This window comes from Neovison vison, chromosome 1 (assembly GCF_020171115.1).
Source record: "Neovison vison isolate M4711 chromosome 1, ASM_NN_V1, whole genome shotgun sequence".
Lineage (NCBI taxonomy): Eukaryota > Metazoa > Chordata > Mammalia > Carnivora > Mustelidae > Neogale > Neogale vison.
In genome coordinates, this window is record NC_058091.1 from 24,214,320 (window position 1) to 24,240,512 (window position 26,193).

The 26,193-nt window shown below is 42.9% G+C and overlaps 1 protein-coding gene across 1 annotated transcript in view; it reads left to right on the forward strand.

Annotated features, from left to right (window-relative positions):
• Positions 1-26,193, forward strand: part of SCML4 (Scm polycomb group protein like 4) — a 95,770-nt gene that overhangs the window by 21,412 nt on the left and 48,165 nt on the right. The gene's annotated exons all lie outside the window — the stretch shown is intronic.

Consider the following 26,193-nt stretch of genomic DNA (forward strand, 5'->3'; position numbering starts at 1 on the left):
CAGGGCCTAACATCAACCCGACTGTCAAGGGAGAAATGTAGTCTGCAGAATCACTCCAGGATCCCAGAGTAGGGCAAAGAAAGATGGATATGTTGCTGAGAAACAATATATTAATAAATGGCATAAAAATACATATGTAAAAAAAGACATAAAACCACCACAAATTCATCTCCTTTCTGATCTTTGCTAAGACAGTACCAGTGAAGGAGGGGCTGGTGGGCAGAGAAAAATCATGTAGTTTCCGACATTCTCCTGGTTTTTGGATTCTGGGGGCCCTGTAAGTGTTGAATTCAAAGATAAACAAAGAATAGAGGACACTGGCTAGGAGCTAAGCAAATCCGAAGTTAACTCGGTCTGCATAAAGGCACTGCTCAGCACCAGGCCAGTTCGACTCTGGGTAAATGTATTCCATTTGCTACTGTTTTTCTGTACACAATTCCTGGAGTACGGTTTTATTTTATTTCATTTTTTAAAAGATTTATGTATTTGACAGAGAGAGATAGCACGTGTGCCCGTGTGTGCACAACTGGGGGCAGAGGGAGAGAATATCCAAGCAGAAGACCCATGAGATCATGACCTGAGCCAAAACCAAGAATTGGCTGCCTAACTGACTGAGCCACCCAGGTGTCCCTGGAGCACAATTTTTAAAAAGACCCATATGTAAATAAACAGGGAAATGTTACTCATGATTGAGAAAAAATGCAGACAATAGGAACATATCCACAGGTGGCCCAGGCACTGGAATTATCAGCTAAGTACTTGAAATGAACTATTATAAACATGTTAAATAATTTAAGGAAAAGAGATGGATATTAAGGAAGAGAAATGGAAACTCTAAAAATAAAAACAAGTGGAAACTGAAATTCTAGAACCAAAAAATAAAATACAAGACATAAAAAAAAAAAAATCCACTGGATAGGCTTAATAACAGAGTAGCCATTGGGGAACAATGGATAAGAGAACTTGAACACAACTAACAGCAAGAAGCTGAGAAGACAAAAGCAGAGATAAAAATGGAATTCTTAAAAAAAAAAAAATCCACTCAGTTAATACAAAAGAAGGCAGGAAAAGAGATATAAAAGACAAGTAGTGAGCAAATAGCTCACTGGTAGGCTCAAAGTCAATTCTTTCTTTTCTTTTCTTTTTTTTTAAGATTTTATTTGCTTATTTGACAGACAGAGATCACAAGTAGGCAGAGAGGCAGGCAGAGAGAGAGGAGGAAGCAGGCTCCTTGCTAAGCAGAGGACCCAGGGCTCGATCCCAGGACTCTGGGATCATGACCTGAGCCAAAGGCAGAGGCTTTAACCCATTGAGCCACCCAGGCACCCCAAAGTCAACTCTTTCAATAATTACATTAAATACAAATGGCCCAGGGTGCCTGGGTGGCTCAGTCGGTCAAGCAGCTGCCTTGGGCTCAGGTTATGATCCCAGGGTCCTGGGATGGAGCTTGGAGTCAGGCTGTCTACTCAGCAGGGAGCCTGCTTCTCTCTTTCCCTCTGCTGCTCCCCCTGCTTGTGCGCGCGCTCTCTCTCTCTGTCAAATAAATAAATAAAATCTTAAATAAATAAATAAATACATACAATTGTACCAAATACTTCCCTTGAAGGCAGTGATTTACAGACTGCATAACAACAACAAAAAACTTCACTCTGCTGGCTACAAGAGACGCATTTTAAGTATAAAAATTAAACATAGGTCACAAGTAACAGATCAATAAAAGAAAGCATGCAAACAGTAATTAAGAGAAAGATGGAGTGACTATATTAATGTCATTGAAATAGACTTAAAGACAAGTAGTTTTAACATAAATATAGAGAGTCACTCTTTTTTTTTTTTTAAACATTTTATTTGAATAAAAGAGAGGGAACACAAGCAAGGGGAGTGGGAGAGGAAGAAGCAGGCGGCCCATAGAGCAAGGCTCCATCCGGAGATCATGACCTGAGCTGAAGGCAGATGCTTAAGGACTGACCCACCCAGGTGCTCCAGGAGAGTCACTCTTAATGATAAAAGAGTCAAATCATCAAGAAAGTATTAAAATATTAAATTTATTTGTACCACAATAACAAAGCTCAAAATACATGCAACAGGGGTGCCTGGGTGGCTCAGTGGGTTAAGCCTCTGCCTTCGGCTCAGGTCATGATCTCAGGGTCCTGGGATCGAGTCCGGCCCACGTCTGGCTCTCTGCTCAGTGGGGAGCCTGCTTCCCTCTCTCTCTCTGCCTGCCTCTCTGCCTACTTGTGATCTATCAAATAAATAAATAAAATCTTAAAGAAAAAAAATACATGCAACAACAGCCATCGGAACTAAAGGGACAGATAGACAAATTCACAATTTTATAGTTAGAGTCACAATTAGAGTTACAGATTTTAATATTACACATTCAGTAATTGATAGAACAACTAGAAAAAAATTTATTAAGATATAGAGAATTGGGGCACTTGGGTGGCTCAGTGGGTTAAAGCTGCTGCCTTCGGCTCAGGTCATGATCCCAGGGTCCTGGGATCGAGCCTCACATCGGGCTCTCTGCTCAGGGGGGAGCCTGCTTCCTCCTCTCTCTCTGCCTGCCTCTCTGCCTACTTGTGATCTCTGTCTGTCAAATAAATAAATAAAATCTTTAAAAAAAAAAAGATATAGAGGATTTAAACAGCACTATCAACCAACTTAACCTAACTAGTATTTCTAGAACATTACATCCTATAGCTGCGGGATACTCATTCTTTCCAAATATACATGGAACGTTCACCAAAATAGAACAAAAGCTTGTCCATAAAACAAGTCTCAATAAATTTCAAAGGATTGAGAGCATACAGAATGTTCTAAAAGTCAATAACAGAAACATATCAGGAAAATGGCAAATATGTGAAAATTAAAAACAAGCCAGCAAATAACCCTTGGATTAAAGAAGAAATTATAGGGGCGCCTGGGTGGCTCAGTGGGTTAAGTCTCTGCCTTCAGCTCAGGTCATGATCCCAGGGTCCTGGGATCGAGCCCCACGTCGGGCTCTCTGCTCAGCAGGGAACCTGCTCCCCTCTCTTTCTCTGCCTGGCTCTCTGCCTACTTGTGATCTCTGTCTGTCAGATGAATAAATAAAATCTTTTAAAAAAAAAAGAAGAAATTATAAGGGTAATTAGAAAATACTTTAAACTGATGGAAAATGAAAAGAAACCTAACATATTCAAAGTTGTTAGATGTGGCTAAAGGAGTGATTAGACAGGAATTTATGTTTTTTAATATTCATATTGGAAAAAGAAGAAAGGTCTAAAATCATTAATTAAACTTCCACCTTAAGAAGCCAGAATGAGAAAAACAAATTAAACCCATAGTAAGTAGAACGAAGGAAGCAATCAAGTTAAAAGCAAAAATCAGTAGACTAAAAATCAGATAGTGGAGAAATATTAGCAAAACCAAAAGTTGGGCCTTCAAAAAGATTAATGCAATTGATGCTCTCTAACAGGATTGATTAAGAAAAAGAAAGAAAAGTGAAAATTATCAGCAGAGGAATGCAGAGATGACATCAATACAGATATTAAAAATATTAAAATTATAATACAGAAGTATTGTGAATAATTTATGCTAATAGATTCAACAAATTCTTCAAAAAACCCAACTAACAAATCTAATGCGAGATGAAATAGAAAACCAAAATAATTCTCTTTTAAATAAATTGAATTTATAATTAACAACTTTAGAACTTCCCACTTAGATTACTTTACTGGTGAATTCTATTGAATATTTAATTAAGAAATAATACGAGTCTCACCCAAGTTCTTTGAGAAGAAAGAAGAGGAGAGAGGACTTCCCGTCTTGTTTTTTAAGCCATTTACCATACCTGTTTCCAACCTCGACAAAGATATTATAGGAAAAGAATATTATAAATCAATATTCCTCACAATAACAGAATAAAAGAAATTTTATGATCATCTCAATAGATGGAGACAAAGCATTTTACAAAATTTCGTGTCCATTCATGGCAACAAAACAAAGCAATGGCTAGGAAACTAAAAATAGAAGAAACGTTTTCAATCTTGTGTAAATACCTAAAGATAATACCACACTTAAAGATAAAATATTGGAAAATTTCCCCCTAGGGAATTATTTTATTTTATTTATTTATTTTATATATCATTGTTAATGTTCAGCATTATCCCATAGGTTCAAGCCACTATACCAAGGCAAGGAGAAGAAATTAGAATAATTAAAAGGCAAAAGGATTGGAAAGAAATATAATTTTTAATTCACAGGTCAGATTGTATATATAGAAAATCTACAGATGTGTACAAAAAGCCTCATGAGGTCTGGTCGTTTAGAAGTAGTTTCATAGCAGAAGACAAAGTCGATGTACACAAGTATTTCTATGTAAAAGCAACAATCGGAAAATAGAGTAAAAGTACCTTTCCAATAGCATCAAAAAAACAAAATATACTTAGTAATAAATTTAATAAGACATGTGCATGATATCTACACCAAAAACTACAAAATGTTTCTGACAAAAAAAACAAAGTCATAAGTAAATAAAGAGATACACTACATCTGTGGATTCTAAGACTCAGATTTCAATTCTCCCAAGTTGACTGTCAGCAAGTTCTTGGCACTTATGTGGAAATTCAAATTGTAAATTACGAAGTAATCATGAAAAAGGAAAATAAAGTTGGAGGACTCACATTACCTGATTTTGAGACTTACTATAAAGTTATAGTAACTACAAGAGTTTGATATTGACATAATGATAGACAAATACGTCAATGAAATAGAGTAAATAGTCCAGATAAGAAACTAAAACTCCTCTGGTTAATTGGTTTTGACAAAGGCACCAAAGTAATTAAATGGGGAGAGAAAAGTCTTTTCAACAAATTGTACTGGGTGACTGGATATCTGTGTGTAGGACTTTCTCACACCAAACACAACAGTTAATTTGAGATAGATCATAGGGTTTTTTTTTTTTTTCTGATTTTTACATGGTGGGATTTAATTTAATTTAATTTTAATTCAAGTTAACAAATAATGTAGTATTGGTTTCAGGAGTAGAATTTCGTGATACATCACTTAAATACAATACCCAGTGCTCACTACGAGTGCCCTGCTTATGCCCATCACTCATTTTCCCCATCCCCCACCCACCTCCCTCCACTAACCCTCTATTTGTTCTCTGTAGTTAAGAGTCTTTTATGGTTTGCCTCCCTCTCAGTTTTTATCTTATTTTTCCTTCTCTAGCCCTATGTTCAACTGGTTTTTTTGTTTGTTTTGTTTTGTTTTTAAAGATTTTATTTATTTATTTGTAAGGGAGAGAGAGAGTCAGAGAGCACAAGCTGGAGGAGTGGCAGAGTGAAAAGCAGGCTCCTACTGGGCAGAGAGCCCAATGTGGGACTTGATCCCTGGAACCTGGGATCATGACCTGAGCCGAATGGCAGACGCCCAACCGACTGAGCCATGTAGGCATCCCTGTTCATCTGTTTTTGCTTTTTTTTTTTTCTTAAATTCCACATATGAGTGAAATCATAGGGTATTTGTCTTTCTCTGATTTACTTTTTTGCTTAGCATAGTACACTCTGGCTCCATCCATGTTATTGCAAATGGCAGGATTTCATTCTTTTTGATGGTAGAGTAATATTCCATTATATATGTATATCATACCTTCTTTAGCCATTCATCAGTCAATGGACAAATATTTGGGCTCTTTCCATAATTTGGCTATCATTAATAATGCTGCCATAAACCTTAGGGTGTATGTGTCCCTTCACATCGACATTTTTGTATCCTTTGAATAAATGCTTAGGAATACAATTTATGGGTCATAAAGTAGCTCTAGTTTTAACTTTTTGAGGAAGCTCCGTACTGTTTTCCAGAGAGGTTGCACCAGTTTGCCTTCTCACCAACAGTGCAAGAGAGTTCCCCTTTCTCCCCATCCTCACCAACATCTGTTGTTTCCTGAGCTGTTGGTTTTAGCCATTCTGACTGGTATGAGGTGGTATCTCACTGTGGTTTTGATTTGTATTTCCCTGATGCTGAGTCATATTGAGCATTTTTCATGTGTCTGCTAACCAACTGGATGTCTTCTTTGGAGAAATATCTGTTCATGTCTTTTTCACATTTCTTAACTGGATCATTTATTTTGGGGTGTTGAGTTTGAGTTCTATATAGATTCTGGATACCAGCCCTTTATCTGATATGTCATTTGCAAATATCTTCTCCCATTCCATAGGTTGCCTCTTAGTTTTGTTGATTATTTCCTTTGCTGTGAAGAAACTTTTTATGTTTAGGAGGGCCCAATGGTTCATTTTTGCTTTTGTTTCCCTTGCCTCCAGAGATGTGTCTAGTAGAAAGTTGCTGCAGCCGAGGTCACAGAGGTTGCTGCCTATGTTCTCCTCTAGGATTTTGATGGTTTCCTATCTTACATTTATGTTTTTCATCCATTTTCAATTTATTTTTATGTATGGTGTAAGAAAGCAGCTCAGTTTCATTCTTCTGCATGTTGCTGTCCAGAGTTCCCTGTACCATTTGTTGAAGAGACTGTCTTTTTTCCATTGGCTATTCTCCCCTGCTTTGTGGAAGATTAGTTGATTATACAGTTGTGTGCCCATTTCTGGGTTCTCTATTCTGTTCCGTTGATCTATGTGTCTGTATCTGTGCCAGTACCATACTGTCTTAATGACTATGGTAATACGGCTTGAAGTCTGGTATTGAGATGTCTCCTGCTTTGGTTTCCTTTTTCAATATTACTTTAGCTACTCAGGGTCTTTTCTGGTTCCATACCAATTTTTAGGATTATTTGTTCCAGTTCTGTGAAAAATGCTGGTGTTATTTTGATTGGGGTTGCATTGAGTGTGTGGATTGCTTTGGGTAGTATAGACATTTTAACAATATTTGTTTTTCCAATCCATGAGCATGGAATATTTTTCCATTTCTTTGTGTCTTCTTCAATTTCTTTCATAAGTGTTCTATAGTTTTCAGAGTACAGGAATAAACTTCTGTGGTTAGGTTTATTCCTAGGTATCTTATGGGTTTTGCTACACTTGTAAATGGGATGGGTTCCTTGATTTCTCTTTCAGCAGCTTCATTATTAGTGTATAGAAATGCAACAGATTTCTGTACATTGATTATATATCCTGTACTTTGCTGAATCCCAATAACAGTTCTAGCAATTTTTTTGGTGGAGTCTTTTGAAAAACCTTTGCTTGTTAGCACACACTACTCAGAGAGTGAATAAGCAAGCCATGGACTGGGGAAGAAGTTTTGTAGTACATATATTTAACAAAGGAATTGGATCCAGATAAATAGATATAGAACTTCTATAGCCAATAATAAAAAAAGGTTAACAACCCAATAATAAATATTCGGGCAAAGGACTTGAACAGGCACTTTCAACAGAAGATATGCAAATGGCCAATATACACATAAGAAGTTGTTCAATGTCTTTAATCATCTAGGAAATGCAAATTAAATGCCACCTGGTAGAATAGCTAAAATGAAAGGCTAACAGTACCAATGTTGTGATGATACAGAGCCCCTGGCCCTCTTCTATGCTGCTGGTACAGCAAAGACGGTACAACCATTGGGAAATTGTTTGGCAGTTCCTTACAAAGTTAGACTGGAACCTATCCTATGACCCAACATCTCCAGAAACTGAAAACGTATGTCTGCAAAGGACTCATACATGAATGTTCCTAGTGGACTTATTCAAAATATCTTAAAACTGGAAACAACCCAAATGGCTATCAACAGGTGAATGAATGAACAGACTATGGTGTAGTTATCCGATGGGATACTACTCAGCAATAAAAAGAAATAAACTTCTGGTATATGCAAAAATAGGTTTATGAACTAATGAAGCCAGCTGTAAAAGAGTACAAATTGTATGATCCCATTATGAGGCTCAAGAACAGAGAAAACTAATGTATGGTCTTAGAAATCAGAACAGTGGTTTCCTTTGAAGGAGTGGGGTTGACTTGAAAGGGGTGTAAGGGAATTTTCCGGGGTGATGAAAATAATCTGTATTTGATAGGTGTATGAATTACATTAGTGTAAACATGTATCAAAATTCATTTAACTGTACCCATAAGACCTGTGTATTTCACTGTATGTAAATTATACCCCAATTAAAACAAATATTTTTATTTGGACAATGTAGATTTAAATGGAAAACTTAATTTGCACAAATTAGTCCGGGGATAAAAAACTTAGAGTAGTATTACAAGAAAAGGCTATCACATTTTCTTCATTTTCCCAGGGGATACAGGAAGAAAAATGCCTTTATTTTATTACTATTTTTTAAAGATTTATTTTTATTTGAGAGAGAGAGAGAGAGAGAGTACACATGTGTGCAAGCTGGGAGAGGGGCAAGAGGCTAAGGGAGAAGGAAAAGGAATCCTCAAGTAGACTCCCTGCTGAGCAGGGAGCCTGACATCAGGCTCCATCCACAGACCCTGAGATCATGACCTGAACTGAAACCAAGAGTCTGATGCTTAACCAACTGCCCCACCCAGGTACCCTGCAAAATGCCTTTAAATGATAGCAAAAGACTTCTGTAAAATTCATATTTGAGTTAACACAACCACCATAGCTGATAAGGTGAAAGACAGTATTCCCCCTAATTGAAAAGGCATTCCTGGGTGGCTCAGTCAGTTAAGCATCTGCCTTTGGCTCAGGTCATGATCTCAGGGTCCTAGGATCAAGCCCCACATCAGGATCTCTGCTCAGCATGGAGCCTACTTCTCCTTCTCCCTATGTCCCCTGGCTTGTGCTCTCTCTTTTGCTCACTCTCTTTCTCTCAAATAAATAAGTAAAATTAAAAAAAAAAAAAAAAGAGAGAGAAAGGTTGATGCATACTACTTGTACTAGGTTGAATAGTGTCCCCCTCCCCCCCAATTCATATCCATCTGGAACTCCAGAATGTGACTTTATTTAGAATTGGGATTTTTGTACATGGAATTAGTTAAGGTAAGGTCGTCCTGGATTAGGGTAGGCCCCAAATCCGATGACTAGAGTCATTATGAGGAGGCCATGTAGAGATGCAGATACCACAGAGTGGGGGGAAGGCCATGTGACAATGGAGGAAGATATTGAGTAGATGTTGGATTGCTAGCTAGGGAATGCCAAGGATTTCTGGAACCACCAGAACCTAGAAAGAGGCATGCAACAGATTTTTAGAGTCTCCCTCATGGCCCCAGGAAGGAATCAACCTTGCTTGAAATCTTGACTTCAGACCTCTAGCCTTCTGGACTGTGCGAGAATAACAGAATAATTTCTGTTCTAATCACCACGTTTGTGGTAATTAATTATGATAGCACTAGGAAGCGAATGTACTGCACATTAAGTTATCAAAGAATAAAGCTTGAAATACTCAGCCATCTGTTTGGTGTGCTCAAGTAACTTTAGTCAATAAACTCAAAATATGCTCTGAAAAATATATGCTTTTTTTTTAGTAGACATTCAGATGACACACACCTGAGATAAGTGTGCCTATTTTTTAGCTACTTCATATTGTTGTTTTCTAAAGCAACAATAAATCCTGAAGGCCTGTCCCTGTTAGCACACAGAGAGAAGTCTGACTGTGCCCCTCTCGCCTGCCCTGGGACCAGGGAACTCGTCTTTCTAAAGACTGAGCTATATTCCAAGATGTGGATTTGCCATGATTTACTTTTCTCCTCCTGAGATTTTCAATTTAAATCTGTTTGATTCACTCCCATCCCATGCAAACCAATTCAATAAGAATCCACAGAGCAGCCTCTCTGTGCCAACCACTCTGCTACGATTCCATTCTGGTTTCCTCTTGATTGACTACCTCTACCCTTCTGGTCTCATAGCAAAGATACTTCTTGAAAATCTATTACAAAATATAACACAAGAGACTGATAATATGACCACAGTAGGGACACCTGGGTGGCTCAGCTAGCTGAGCGTCTGCCTTTGGCTCTGGTCATGATCCCAGGGTCCTGGATCGAGACCCGCATTGGGATCTTGGCTCAGTGGGGAGTCCACTTTCCCCTCTGCCTGCCGCTCACCCCTGCTTGTGTGCTGTGTCTGGCAAATAAATAAATAAAATATTTTTTAAAAATCCTAAAAAAATAAGACCAGAGTAAAAGGGATTGATGTTTGGGATGGATAAAATATTTTTCTTTTCCTCTACCGACTTCCTTATTTTAATAGGCTCTGATGTCCTTACCTAATTTGGCTTCTTGGGATTTGGAATTTGTCCCAGGTAGCAAGGTGCTCCTCAGCCTAGGAAGAAGTGACAGAACTGCAGAAAGTGTAAAAGAACGGGATTTGATCGGATTCACTTGAGAAAGACACAACCCTCGGAGCCGTGAGGACAAACCCAGGTGATCTGCAGTTGCTCAGCATGTACCGGTCCCATTCCAGGTGCAGGCACTGGCTTCCTGGCTTGTGCAATGCATAGCCACTTGCTGTAACAGAGTATCTCATTCAGTTCTTGCTGCTGATGTCAGGAAGCACCTTAACTGTTGCTTTCCTGCTTTTGAGTTATACTGGCCCTTACGTAGTAAGCATATGGAATCATCATTCCTTTAATTAACAATTTAAATTCTTTTTGAAAGGTTTATTTATTTACTTCAAAGAGAGAGAGAGAGAGAGAGCGCGCATGAGTGGGGGGAGGGGAGGGAGAAGCAGACTGCGTGCTGATGTGGGGCTCGATGCCAGGATTCTGGGATCATGTACTGAGCCAAAGGCAGGCGCATAACCGACTGAGCCCACAAGGCGTCCCCAATTTAAATCTTTGGCTCAGGGTGAGAAAGACGACCCAGGGGATGGGGATCACGGGGCACCGTCTAGGAGGCTGCCCTCCTAGGATGGGGTGATCCTGCTTCTGCCTTGCCGGGCCGCCTGGAATCATCGATCTCTTCTCCAAGCCACATGTCCACTATTTCAACTGCTCCACAAAGGAAAAAGTCTCCATCTGACTCCACTCTCCTCCCATTCTGGAGGCAACATTTCCTTTAATCTCGCCCTGGAAACAAGTGTAAGACTCCAGATGCTCTGGAGACAACAGAGTTGTTGTTTCTCTCGATCTGGACACCACGTGATCTATATTCCCGTGAATTTCTTGCTAAAATGGGCCTCCCCAGCGTCTAAAAAAGACTCGTTAGTAATAAACATTCCTAGATGGTTTTCACGCAGGAAGCCTTTCCTGTCTATTCTCTCCTGTACATCCGTGAACGAGGTGTTAGCTATTTATCTTTCGAAACTTTCATTTGTCTGATTTGGTCCTTCCAATGAAAACATTTTGAATCTCAGTTCTGTAATCCGCGGGCATTAGCTGTCCCTCCTAGACTTGTGTCATCTGCTCACTCGCTAAGCCTGTCCTCTAAATCTTTAACCATGTCACCAGGGAGAGTATAACGGAGACTAGAGACCTGGGGTGACCATTAGAGACAACCAGCAGATGGCTGCTATACCGTTAGTCATGGAACTTGGAACCTTGCTTGATTTTCCCCCCAAAGTATTATCTCTCTGCTCATGTGAACTATTTGATCCATGAAATAATCTTGGGACATTGTGTCAAAGCGTTTATGGTAATCAACACAGGCCATGGTGATGGCATTCCTCTGATTTCCAACCTAATTTCCACCCCCTCTCACATCTAGCTAGGGTAAGCCTTAAGTGTAAGGGGAATTTGCTCTCAGAAAGCCAGTGTCCTGGTATTACTGACCACTTCCTTTGATAAGAGCGTATTAATTTCCACATCCAGAATTTAACGTGCTCCGAAAACCGGGATAAAATAGGCACCTGTGTTCCTTTAGAGCTTCTCACCTGCCCATGATTCTTGGAAATTTCCAACCGCAGCTCTGAGACCCTCTGTGTAAACTCCTGCTGCACCCAAGGGGGTGTTTTGTCTGAGCCTGAGGAGATCTGAGCTCACTGAAGCAACACGCATCTTGTCCGTTTCCCTGTCTCCCCTCTCTGTCCTTCGTTCATGGCTTCCAGTTTGAGATCCTTTGCATTTTGGTGCTAAACACATAGAAACAAATTGTTCCTGGCATCTCACTGCCACTTGTGAACTCCCCAGTCTATTTTGAGCCGTGGGTTAATTCTCTCCTTGTTCTTCTCGCTTCGAAAAAGAAAAATTAACCCAAAAACAACTCCTCACATTCTTTAGTGCTTTTTGTGACTGTCAGCCCCTTCTGTGTTTTGACTTCTGCGGAGACTTTTCTTCCTGCCTCCTCCAGTTAAGTATGAAAGGTTGTCCCTAGATTAGGCATGCCTGGCGGCTGCAAGCATTCTGCTTCCACACTTCTCCCGATGTCCCCTTTCTATCTCCTAGGCTGGCACAAATGTCTTGCACCTAGTAAGTGTTTAATAAATATTCATATATACAGATTTTCAAAAGGTAAACTTTGAAAGCTAATTAAGAATTGATTTCACTGTTGTTCCATGGCCGCAGGAAACCTTTGGAGAGGGGATGGGGTTTGGGAGATGATGCTGGCGGCTAAGCCCCTGGAGAGGAACAGGACAAAAGAGGGGTTAGTTTTTCCTTTTTTGACCTTTTCTTTAGCAACCAAGAAGTAGAAGACCAAGAAGTGGAAGACCGCAAGTGCATTGTTTCTAATGCACTCCTCCCTTTCTTTTTTATCAACCAAATTGTATTTGCTGAGGATTCACTGTGTGCAAAGCCCCTAAGAGGTCACAGAAGCTTTCACCCAGCCCAGACCCAGCGCTAACAACCTCATCCCCTGTCTCGGGATGTGCGCATGGCTTCTCGCCTGGAGCAGTCCGCTTTTTAAATGCAGCATCTCCCAGCCAGAAACAAAAGCCTTGGGAGCTGAGCTCCTTGGGTCTCGGCAGCTAACATCTTGCTAACCACCTGCCGGTGGAGACAGGCTGTCCTGGCCTTAGCTGTGGGACCTCTGAGAAGACAAGGAGCCCTTCTGAGACCTCATCCATGTAGATCTGACAGACTCCTCATCTGTATAACGGGAGTACCTGATAATATTTGCCTTAAGGGCTTGTAGTAAGAATCTAACAAAACAATGTCTGCATGGGTATATGCTTTATTAGCCCATGTGTTTATTTATTTACTATTCGTTGCCTTGTTGGTCCTGTCAGCAGGGCCCTCTGCCTAACGGCATCCACCAGAGACAGCCCCGGAAGCAAGGGGGTGCGGGTGTGAGGCAAGTAGCCCATGCGGGCTGGAGCGATTAGGAAGCCTGTGTGTCCAAGGGTGGGGTGCTCCGGGGGGAGAAGTGTTTGCCCAAGGGAGACTTGAAAGATACACTTGGCTGTTTTGCCATGGGCTGGTAGGCCTGGCCAGCAGAGGCTCTGTCTTTGTAGTCATTGTCCAGCCCTCCTTGTCTGGACGGAGCGTGTGCTGTGACAGCTTTACCTTTTCGGGTGACCTGCCAGCATCACCAGGCTCAAAGCTATCCTGGAGAAGACTGAGACCAAGAAGCTGCGTGTTGACAACACAGGCACGGAAGACTCGGCTGTGGGGTTCTCCTGGAAGGGGACATGTGGGCATGCGCATGCCCGTGGAGGTGGGGGGGGGCTGCACGTGGGGAAGGGCTGGAAGAAAGAAGGCGGGGTGACCTATGTGCTCTGCTTCCCTTCCCTCCTCCTGAGTGTGTCTGCAGAAGGCATCATTCTGGTCTCATCTTCATGTCCCCAGTGGGCTCTGCACAGGGCCTGGCCCACAGCAGATGCTCAGGAAATATTTTCCAAAGATTGAAGGGATGAGACAGGTGGGAAGAGTCCATTTCTGGCCAGCGGTTCCTTTTTGAGGGCCTCAGAAGTTGCTGTGGGGCCCCGGTCTTCTGGTGCCATGAAGCGTGTGGGGGCCACCAGGGGCCACTGGTCAGAGAAACAGTGACTTGTGCCTGCCATGTCCATGACGGGATGATGCTGTGACCACACATCCCAGCATAACTGTGAAGACTCTGGACCCTTGGTGGTCAGACACAAATTAGGACCGCAGTTCGTTGTCCTTCCTTTAAGTGAGACAAAAAAAAAAACATCGGGAGCTGAGTTTTCTGGTACTCCTTGTTCCAGCCCTCCCCTCCCTTTATCCCTTCTCTCTGCAACCCTGGGGATAGTTGGCACTCCTAATGTTTGAAGGCCCTGGGATTTTATTTTGTGAAATAAAGGGGGAGAGTGAGACAGTGGGCAGGGACTGCATGCGCAGGTGACGGATGGTGACCCACCCTGCCGCCCCGCCTCCTGGCTTTCCAGAGATCTGAGGAAACTCCCCAGTGGCGATGGCGGCGGCTGCACCCTCATGGTGGGGCGAGGATCTAATCTAGAGGGGAGGCAGCCCTCTGTGACGCCCCGCAGGAAGCAACGAGGAGTATGGCGTTCTTCAGTGCCTTTGGGATATTTCTTCCGAGCAGTAGACCAAAATGTAGACTTTTGTTGTGGGCGGTCTTTGGGGACCCTGCAAGCTAGTGGTTGGGAAACAGAGTTCCTATTGACAATCTGTTCTTTGCAGAAAGAACCAAAAAAAAAAAAAAAAAAAAAAAAGAATTATTTGTCTGGCAACAGCCATCATTTACATCACGTAGGGCTTTGCAGATTATGATGGATTCTCGTGGCCATTTTTTTCTTTGGATCCTCATGGCAGCCTGGTGGTTGGCGTGAACCCGGCGAGTCCTGGTGTCTCCATTGGCCAGGTCAGGACACTGAGGCCCAAGAGTCACCCTTCAGCTCTAATTCCTTCCCACCGTGACTCAAAGGGGGCTCTCCTTATCCTTGCGGCTGACCCCTAACCACCTGCTCCCCTCACTGACCCCTCAATGGTGGGAACCTGCTCCTTCCTACTGGGGAAGCCAGGTTCTCAGTTACCAAGCACGGAGAACTAAAACTGGCATCGGGATGATCTGCTCTTGCTCTTGCCTTTTACATCGGAAAGGCGTCTCTCTTGGACTTGAACTGGCGGTGAGGGTGTTAGTTCCGGGGTTGTTTTCATGTTTGTTCTCTGCTGACCACTGTACCTTGCATCTGTGGGGCCAGAGTGCGCAATGTTCTTAGACGGTGCGTTCTTCGAGGGCAAACGCTAAGTCGCTGCACTCATCGCATGGTACTAACCCTGGGTCTAGGGTCTCTGCAAAAGTTTTGCAGAGAGTATCTCTCTGCAAAATGTCGAAGTTTTGCAGAGAGTATCCCAATGAAGATATTACAGTTACACGTTTCTGTGCTTCGGTATGAACGACCTTGTGCCTGGAAATCTGTGCGAAAATGTTTGGGCTTGGAAAGGTGACTGCGCCAAGAAGCTCTGGGGAATTCACTAAGCCCCAAGGTTGGTGAATGGATTCCAGTTCCCTGAGGCATTGACTTGGGAAGATGAGGCTTGCACTGTTTGAATCTCCCTTTTTTATCGTTAAAGCTTGAAGAAGAATTTTTCTTAGCAAAGCCTTTGAAAAGAATCTAGGTCTACTGTTGGTTTACATTACAGAAAGTTCTTTCAAAAAGAGAGTCGGCTTTGTAGATAAAGACCGAACTAGAAACAACCAAAACACCAAACCACCAGTGCTTTCTCAAAACTAAATGTAAAGTATAAATAGAGAACAAAACAGGAAATGGTGGTTTGCAAAAAAAAAAAAAAAAGAGAGAGAGAGAGAGAGAGAGAGAGAGAAAGAAATATTTGTAGCTGCCCTAAAAAGTGCCTTTCCTTCCACTGTAGGACCTGAGTTCGGAGAAAGCCGCTGGCTCTAGCTCTGGCTCGTAGTAGAGACAAGAATCTTCCAGCAAGCAGTGCCCTCCTTTACCTGCGACTACTCTTTAACAAGCCCTTAGAAATACGTGGGTCGGTATCTGTGTCGCAGGTGCTGATTCAGTAAATGTGCTCTTCTCTCCATCTGGTCATCGCGGACTGGGCTACTTGATTGGGTTGTTTCACCCACCTAGGCTTTCACTTTGGATCAGTGCCTTCTCTTGATGTCCTAGAAGACATGGAGGTGTGGCTTGAGGGTCAGGTTTCCCTCCTGTCCCCCTAACCAGCCCCATGGCCATCTCCTTATATGCTACCCAGGGCTGACCCTGGGAGGCAGCTGAAGGGATTTGGGCAAGGAGCCCAGGGCTGGAACCTGAGTTCTTCCCACTAATGAGCCATCTCATGCCACCCCTCTGGGCCTCAGAGCCTCATCTGTGCACCAAGGACAGTCATGCTTATCTTAATAGAGATGATGGAGCTGACGGTCTGTCTTGGTAGCATGTGGTGCCCTGTGTCTTGCTGGAGTGGCCTCTTTGGAAAGTGGCCCATGGGCTGAGCCTAGGGGAGGCAAGTAGCCTGGGCTGGATCCTGCTGCCTCAGTGCTGGGGAATGAGAGGAGTCTGGGAAGAGAGGTTGAGTGGCTGATCATTCATTCATTCATTCTTCATTTATCTGATAAACACGTGTTAAGTCCCTAAGATGTTCCAGACACTGAAAAGGCGGATTATGTTGATCAAGACAGCGTCTCCTTCAAGGAGCTCGGGTATATTGGGAGAGACAGACAAATATACGAATAAGTGGGATGCCATGTTGCAGGTGCTGTGGTAGAAATCATTCAGTCACAGCCACAGGGGGAGGTTGTAGAACAGAAGCATTCACTGCAGGCAGAGCAGTGGGGAGGAACCCTTTGGGAAGCCACCTCCTTGAGGCACACAAGTCTTTGAAGGGGATTCCTTTCCATCTGGCCAAGGGGAAAGGCTTCACGTTTGGGTAGAAGTTGCTGCTTTTGGAAGAGAGGATAGAGATAGAGCTCTCTTGAAGAGCTGAGCAGAGCTCAGGTAAAACCACTTTCCTGACTCTAGCCTTGGAGAAAACTGTGAGTGGAGGCATCGAAGTAGGGGTGTCTGAGGAGACCCTTCATGACTAACTTACCTTGAGTTCTCCTTCCTTCTGCCTCTCTTCTGATAGGACCAGGCCACTTTCACTGTCAAGTTCAAGCCCTCGAAAGCCTTCTGGAGTGGTGTAGGTAATGGATGGTAATCTCCAGGGGCTGCACACAGGGGAGCACTTCTGCTTGGATATCTTCTAGGGTCTGGAGCAGATGGCAAGAACGGCGTACAAGATTCCTCAGGGAGTGCCAGGCTGCAAGGACCTGGTGAGGGTGGGGTGGAGAAGAGCCAGTAGGCCCCACACTCTGGCTTCCCCTTCGTCATCCTGTGGCCCAAGAACCTCAGGCCCAAAGGACCCCTTCTCTCCGAACATTCTGGGCTCTTGGGTCCTCACCCTGAGGATATGCACTGTTTCAGTGCTGTCCTCCTGGCAGATCACGTTCAACTGTCTCTTCTCCCCTTCTAAGGGGTAAGCTTCTCAAAGTCGGAGGGGAACGCAGAGGGCCAGCTCCACCGTGTAACTCGGAGACAGGCCACTCAGGCAAGGCTTGACTGCAGCTGATCTAAGTCTTGGCAGAATCCCTGTGCCTCCAGGAAAAATCCCTCCCAGAGCAGGACAGCACGGGAGGGTGGTGAGGAGCTGCTTCCAGATCACCTGCCCATGACCGCACCTGCCTGGGACACATGTTGTAGGACAATTTCTCATTGCCTCCAGGATGCTGATAGGGGCCGTCTATTGGCTCTCCTTCAAGGCACAGCTGCAGACTCTAAGACTGCTTCTCTGCAGCCTGGTGGGGAGAGTGGTGCTGGTGGCTGCTCTGCAGGGGCCTTACCTCTCCCAGTGCAGTCATCTCGCCCCTTTTGTTTCTATGTTGTCCTGTGGGAACGAGGGGCGCTGGGGAGCTGATACTCCTCTTACTTTTGCAGTCTATGTAAGCAACTGAACAAGGGCTTGTCCCTTTACTGATTGAACCTGTCAGTTTCCCTCCACAGGGAGGTTAGCGATCTAAACCTGTGCAGGGACCCAGAAAGGTGGAGAGACTCGTCTCCTTCGCTCAGCTGATAAGGAGCAGAGCCAGGACTGGAGACCAGCCTTCTAAGTCTGGAGTCATCTCCACCAGTGCCCAATACTATGCTTTATGTCCTATGGACACCCACTCAAGTGGTTGCGGATCTGATCGGTCAAGTCTTCAGGGTTATGGGGTGTTGCGGTGCCCAGTGCAAATGCGCCCAATCTTGAATCTGTAACAAGGGCCACGCCCACGTGTCAGAGCACTGGCCCCTCCCACCTCCTCCCTGCTGGTGCAGCTGGGAGGGGCTGATCAGGGTCTGCACGTGACAGGGCCCCCGCTCTCCTTTCTCTAGAGTAAGAGCTTGTAGGTGGAGTTTATTTGTTTGTGTTTCTATTTTTGAATACACACCAGAAAGGAAAGCTGGAAACTGTTGTGCGGAGCACAGTCCCTTTCCCTCTCCAGTCCCTAGACCCGAGCCCTCCCGCGCCCCCACCACTGAGAGATGACTGCTACCATTGTTAAAAATTTCCAGAGATATTTGATGCATGTGGAAGGGTGTATGCCTGCCTCTGTGTGTATATACTTTTGTGTCTTCCTCGGCTTCCATGTGATAGCATGCTGTACACATGACTGTGTAAAATTTAAGCTTTACCTTGAAGATCATTGGCTCTCACCTTATATAGCCACGAGTGTGCTGACCACAGCAGTGGCAGAGAACATCCTCTCTCCTGCCTCCCCCCGGCTTCTTCTCACAGCCCATGGAGGTCTGCACGTCGGCATGGCCCCAGGTGTGCCCACTCCGTTCTCTGAGAGAACAGACACGGGAGTCAATTCTCAAAGGAGCCTGAGTATTTAATGGAGACACTGAGTATTTAATGCAGGGAAATGGTGATGGAAGAGCCAAAACAGGAGACGGAACAATTAGCCCCCATCCCCGTGGTTGCCACCACCCCTGGGCTGGAGGGGCAGAGGGAAGGGCTGTTGTTGCTGAAGACTAACTAGGTTATCCAGCCGGAGCCAGAACCACAGGGGAGAGGTTCCTGGCAGAGACGCAGTGGAGCAAAGCGAGAGGGTGTTGGATTCCCTTGACTTTACCCCTGCCAACCACCATGCTTCAAACTCAGACAAGTGCCTTCCATTGGGCAATCCAGCCAGCAGTCAGCTGTCATGAAGCCTTGGAAAACCGCTGGGGTGGGGGTCACATAGAGAATTGCAGGGGCGGGGTGAGGAATGGAGTTGAGGAAGACAGGCCCAGGGCCAGCCCCCAGGATCTCCAGAGCACTGTCTTCTGGAAGGACGGCATTAAAGGAAAGACATGGGCTTCTGGACCAAAGAGGTGATGACTAGTCCCTCCCAGCCCCTGCTTTCCCGTGCGCTCTCATGTTCCCCTTCTGAGGAGCCACCCCAGGTCCGTGGGCCCAGAGCGGGGTGCTGGAGTTAAAAGCAGCTTCTCTCTTCTCCTGCCCGCTGGGGACCAGGCGAGATCCAGAAAATGCACAGATTCAGGCTCCAGCTGAACAGCTACCCTGCCGGTGAATTATTCATACCTCTGGGGTGTCCATCTCTCATGTTTCAAACGCCCCAAAGTTTTTCCAAATCCTGCAGATCGGAATGGTGTTTTCCCCCACATCCCTGTGCATATTCTGGGCTCCTGCTTGATGCGGCTTTCCTCCCTCCCCTTAAATATGTGAATCTTGGCTCTAGGTCACCTTGGCGGCTGCACCCTTCCTGGTTGCGGGTGAGGGTTCCAGTGTGATGGAAGGGAGGGGCTTTTGTAAGGTCAGCGAAGAGTGGAATGGATTTGATAGACTTTTAGATTCGGCTCTCACCACAGATGGCTGCCTACAGGAGACAGGAAGGCCTCCCACCCTACCCCGCCCCACCCCAGCACCCCACATCCTTCTCAGCACCCCCACCGCCACGCCTTACCCTACAGCAGAGTTGGGAGACACCCATGTCCTGAAGTCTCCCTCTATGTGCGAGGGAGTTCCCTTCTATATCTAGAAGCTTGTTTTCCGGGGGTTGATGGAACAAGTCTGCATGTCACAACTACTCTTAAGGCATTTAACAAACTCATCACCCTTGAACATTCTGTTGAACCTGCTTTCTACCTGGTTATTCTGTGGGACAACTGCGGCTAACCAGTCCCTTTTGTTCCTGGGCCAGTTCCTGTCTTTCCAGGACAAGTTGGCTTATTTACAGTTTCTTCATACTCACCCTTGTCTATTTCAACAGGTAGAGACAAGGGCATATCAGTATATAATGAATGGAATAAAATACCTACAGAAAAGCTCCCCCATATTTTAAAAAATCAACAAAAATTCATTATATGTTATTCTATTCACCCTTCTATTGCAGTGAAATGATTGCTGGTAGAGTTTGGGCCACCTCAAAGGATGGCTGAATTTTAGAGAGATGCCAAGGCACATCCTTCTCCCTGGAAATGACCTCACGTAGAGGGGCTACCTCACCTAGGCTGCCTGAGAAGCCCTGGGGATGAGGGCGTGTACAAGGCTGTTTTTTGACCTTGATGAAGCCCCGTTAGCTAGGACCTAGGCTTACATGTTTTGGATTTGCAAAGCTGACAGGTAAAATGCCCTTCCCAAGTTCATGGACCAGACTTCAGTTTCTCTTGGTTAAGTTGTAATATTTCCAGCCAAGCCTTGTTTTGATAAGAAGAGGGAGATTTAGGAAACCAGCAGTAAATCACTTGATTTAATATGTCAAGCCAGGATTTGACAACTGCTGAAAGGTTTATAACTTGAAGATTTATAGACTTGAGGATGAGGTTGTTCTAGGGACAGAATCTTTTATGTTCACTAAAGCTTTTTGTTCCAAGATGGCTTCCAAATCTGACCTGAACTAGGCTATCTGTATTCGCTGAAGTCTGCAGTCAGAAGCAGAGAAATTCAGAGGCATCCTATAACACCTCCAGGATTTTGAGGGTTCTCAAGTGATGTACATGTTGATTGTATCAGTTCATGAGTCCATGGAAAGGATGATTTGGATCACATTTGAGGTCTTTAAAGGTCTTTGGAGATGAGGGAAATCATTGGGGGGAGGGGCAGTAACCTGACTGCCACCTGGTCTCTCAGTGGAAGGGGTGGAATCAAGGAGGGGGCAGGCAGTGAGCTGTTTGTCTCTTGAGAGCTGGTTCTCTCTCCCTGTCTACCATCTGTTTATGACATTCAAAGTAATCTCTACGCCCAATGAGGGGTTCAAACTCACAACCCAGACATCGAGGGCTGCATGTTCTACCGAATGAGCCAGCCAAGTGCCCCTTATTTACAGCATTCTTGTTAGCTCTGAAATAACCTTTTCATTATTTTCGGTGATAAGGTCCTTTTTTTTTTTTTTTTTTGTGGTCACAATTTGTTAGGATATTAAAGCAGTGGCACTGGGGTGTCTGGGTGGCTCAGTTGGTTAAGTGGTTGCCTTTGGCTCAGGTCATGATCTCAGGATTCTGGGATTGAGGGCTCCCTGCTCAGCAGGGAGTCTGCTTCTCCTTCTCCCTCTTCTGTTCCCTTTGCTTGTGCTCTCTTACTCTCTCTCAAATAAATAAATAACTCTAAAAAAATAAAAAATAAAACAGTGGCCACTGATGTTCTATAGCTCAGGAACCAAAACCATGAGAAAACAAGAAAACAAAAGGCCATCTAAAGAAGCACAGATTTCAAAAAGAAAAAACAATAACAACAACAACAACAAAAACACCAGAAAACCTTCAAAACCATGAGAATTATTCATTCATTGTTTATTTTTCTATTTATAGTGTTTTCTGCCTATGGTTTTAAAAATTCAAACGATGCAGAATGGTACAAAGACAGCAAAAACATCTTTCAATATCTTTCCGCTCAGAGACAACTACAATCAGCCTTTTGGTGATTATCTTTCCAAGACCTCTTTCTGTGCCTAATGCATGCAGATTTATCTATATCCATATACATAAAGAAGATAGGAATAGAATCATACTACATATGCTAGGAGCATATGTATACATATACACATACACATATTTAAATTTAGAACTTATGAATGTGAAATATCTTATTCATAAAATATCCATTTTATGAATGTGAAATAATTTACTTAACTAAAATGTTTCGAGAGACATTTTGATTAATTTCAGTATTTCACTATTACAAACAACGTGCAAAGAACATCCTTGGTCATGTGTCTTGGTGCTCATCTCAGATTATCTTCTTAGGATAAAGCCTTATCAGCTTTATCCTAATACAGCTGGATTAGGAAGTGTGCATGTGAAAGTTTTTAAGTGATTTTCAATTGTTCCCCCCAAAAGGTTAGCCAGTTTCCACCCTTCACCAACCTGAACTATTGATTGGGTTACTCACATTTAGCAGTCCTATCAGCGATAAATGATACATCAATATACTTTTGGGGGAGGTTACCAGTAAAGTTTAGAGTCTTTTCTTTTGATAATTGACCATTTATTTCCCTTCTGTCCCTCCCCCTCCCCTTCCTCACTTCCTTTCTCTCTCTCTGAATTATCTGTGTTTTTTGCTCATTTTTTCTATTTCAGTGTTTATTCGTATCTTAATAATTTGAAGGAGGGTTTTTTTTTTTAAGATTTTATTTATTTTAAAGACAGAGAGAGAGAAAGAGTGAAGGTAGGAGCAGAGGGAGAGGGACAAGCAAAGGCCCCGTGGTGGAAGGATTTGTGGCAACTATAACACTGGAAAAAAAAATAGTCACTATGGTGACTCCATTATTTTTTGGACTAAAGATGCTATAGAGAGCTAGCTTGATTATTTTCCCCATTATAAATGATCTATTTGTTTTGCCGAAGTGCTTAGAGATTTTTTTTTCCTTTGCTTTTGAGTGTATCATTTTCATTAGGATTTGTTGCTGTTGTCCATTCTAAAAGAATTTTTCTTAAGACACAGAGAACCTCTTAAGACACAGTTGGTTGGGCTTCTAAGAAGACAACTTCTTCTTATTTTCCTCTTCTATTAGTTTTGATCTTTTCATTAAACATGTGATAAACGGTCATTGTCTATCTTCCATGGTTATGTTCTCCCTAAAAAAATCCCATGTCTTCTTTCTACTGTATTTCAAGATTGGGATCCTTCCTTATTTTTAGTATTAATCTTTGCTATTACTTTTTTTTGAGGTTCACGTCTTAGTTTTGGAAAGGGAGGAAAGGGAGATTTTTGGGGACCTTGAAATTTTGTCACAATTTGTCACAATTTCCAAAGTACATGGGTGTGTTATTAAAATACCACTTTGTAAGCATTTCCCCCCAACTCTTTAAAATTATTCCAAGGAGACTTTCAGAGAATTCTCCCATGATTAAAATAACCTCTTCAGTTTTTAAAAGTCTCTGTCTTGTTACTTAACATTGCATTTACTTCTGTATTAAAATTGTATTGATGTGTGAAAAGGAATGGCAAAATAGTAACTTCTTAATCAATGAATGAGCTATGTCCACGTCTCCCCAATTACTGTGTGCTCCGAATGCACCAATAAGAGCTCATTGCTGCTCCGCCAGCATGAAATTCATTAATCATATTTAGTTTTTGGGAAAGTTCCTTTATACCCTAAGATATATGTACTTCTCTGGAAGTGACGTAGAAAGTAGCCCCAGTCCTGTTCCTCCCTCACAGTAGAGAAAGAGAAGCAGAACAACAGAAAAGCCCAGTTTAAAAGATGACTAGTTTTCTAGGAAATATTTTTTCCTAACACACTGAGAAATTTGAAGTAGTTCAGTATAATTTTGAGTGATACAAATTCCTAGGATAATATGCTAATTAGCTACCTTTCCTTTACTCCCCAAAACCTATTCAATGAGAAGACTTTTGTTAGGGAGAATCTAGGTTAGCAGAGAATCACAATTCACCAGGGAAGGACAGCCACCAAATAAACCTTCACCTGCCGGAAACAGATTCGACACCTTACTCTGGTCCTGGGTTTTCTCTTACTGACTTTGGATCTTCATGTTAGATACGGTGCTGACCTCACTAGCAGCAAAGTAGAAAGGTAGAGAAACAGGTCCTAGACTAGAAAACAATCTTTTTTCCCAGATGGCTAATAATACTAATTACTACTAATTAGTATTAGTATAATACTAATACTAAAGATAAGTAAACCTGCGGAAGCAGGGATGTGATCGTTATCATGAGAGTTCAGAATCTCAGATCAAGTTCTGCACAACAAAAATAGTAACAAATAAGTGTTCGTGGGTTTTCGATGTTTTGCAAAGCCTTTCTTTTTTTTTTTTGAAAATGAGGGTTTGTGGTAGTGGAGTCCTGACACCAAGTCTAGAAATGGAATGATAGCTCTGTTCACATGTTGATGGACTTATCTTCATTGATCATGATTCATTGACTGTAAGATGCCCTTGATAATACACTATTTCATGTACCATAAGAAAGAAAAATTGCTCCTTATGGAATTCTTATGTGCTTACAGCGCTTTATGGCGCATTGTGATTTCAGAGATGTTAATGAGTGATAAAGCATGCATCTTAGAATCAATGATATGTGATATTTTTCTTACATAAAAAATGGAAAATTGACATCTCCAACAGCTTGTCTGTCTACCTGAAATATTTAACAATAAATTCATGCTTTAAAACTCTGTGTACCAAGTGTGATATTTCCAAGAGTGGTCAAGATTATTGAGAGAATACTGTTACTATTCAGAGAATTAACAAAGTGAACTTTTGTAAAAGATGCCCCAAATTTTCCCTGTCATGTTTTCAGATCTCAAGTATCCGCTATTCGATATTTTCCTTCTTGTGCAAAGCAATGTGGTTCCTGTAGTGTCGCCTACGGTAGGGTAGGGAGGGTAGCGATGGTTCCTATCACCTTTCCCAACTCTTTCTGTAGCATTTTGAGCAAATCTTCTCATTTCCACTGTTGGCTACCACTTGGGCTCAGAAATAAATTTTATCACTTAACATCCCTCCCGCATTAGAGTTTAATGTTCTGTCCCACTTGTCACAATCCTGAATGTTCAAGGAAATCTGACCCCTGAGCTCGTGATACCTTTGTGTTCTCTGGGCTGGAGACGATTGACTACATTTTGCTGCAAGATTTAGGCATCTCTACCTGAAGAAGCTCATTATTAGTATTTTTTTTTAAAGATTTTATTTATTTACTTGAGAGAGAGAGAAAGTGTAAGAGAGAAAGCATGAGAGGGCAGAGGGTCAGAGGGAGAAGCAGACTCCCCGCTGAGCAGGGAGTCCGATGCGGGACGAGATCCTGGGACTCCAGGATCATGACCTGAGCCAAAGGCAGTTGCTTAACCAACTGAGCCACCCAGGCGTCCCTCATTATAAGTATTTTTAATGCTATGAATATCGTATGTGGGGTATCTGTGTGGGCGAAAGGAGGTGTTCATAGTGAACAATTACCCACAGTCGCACTGTCTTGGCCATTGGTGGCATTCTAGCATGTTTCCTTTCACTTTTTCACCACAGAAACTTTTGTGTAGTGGTGATAATTTTTATGTGTAATTTATGAGATGCTTTTTCACTCAACCTCATGTTATTGAAATAGTATTTTTTTTTCTTAAGGTTTTATTTATTTATTTGACAGAGTGAGAGAGAGAGGGACAGTGAGAGATGGAACACAGCAGGCGGAGTAGAAGAGGGAGAAGCAGGCTCTCCACTGAGCAGGAAGCCCAGTGTTGGGCTCTATCCCAGGACCCTGGGATCACCACCTGAGCCAAAGGCAAACGCTTAATGACTGAGCCACCTAGGCGGCCCTAGAAATAGTATTGTTAAAGGCTTTTAACTAGTTGATTGTTTTATCCTGTAGATATATGAACTATTCCCCTGTTGCTTATTATTTGGGCTCTATCCATCTTATTTTTGCAATTCTAAATCATGTTAAAATGAACATCTCTGTATATTAATCTCTCTCCATATTTTGATCAAGGGACATAACTTTTTTTTTTTTTTAGAGAGGGAGAGAGAGAGATTGAGGCAGGGAAGGGCACAAGGTGAGAGAGAGAGAGAGAGCGAGCGTGCCTTAAAGTGGGCTCTACGCCCTGAGATCATGACCTATGCTGAAATCAAGAGTTGGACGCTTAACCGACTGAGCCACCCTGGCGCCCCAAGGGACAGAACTAATACAACTGATTTGTATTGTTAAATATCTTTCACAGGAAACACAAAGGTCACAACCATTTACAACCCAGCCAAAGGGACAGGAGTGAATGTGGGAGGAGGGTTGTATTTATTTAATACTATTATGCTATTACTTCAAAGTTAAATTAACTGGGGAAACTTGAGACACACACTGATGAAGTCGTCTCATGCTGGTGACACTTTGAGTTGTGTCTGGAGCTGGGAAGCTATTGTCCTCTCCCCCCTAGCCAGTATCCTCCCTACTTCATCACAGCTCTGTGGAAATTCGTTCTCCTGGAAATCACTAAACCAGAAGCCCAACAGCCC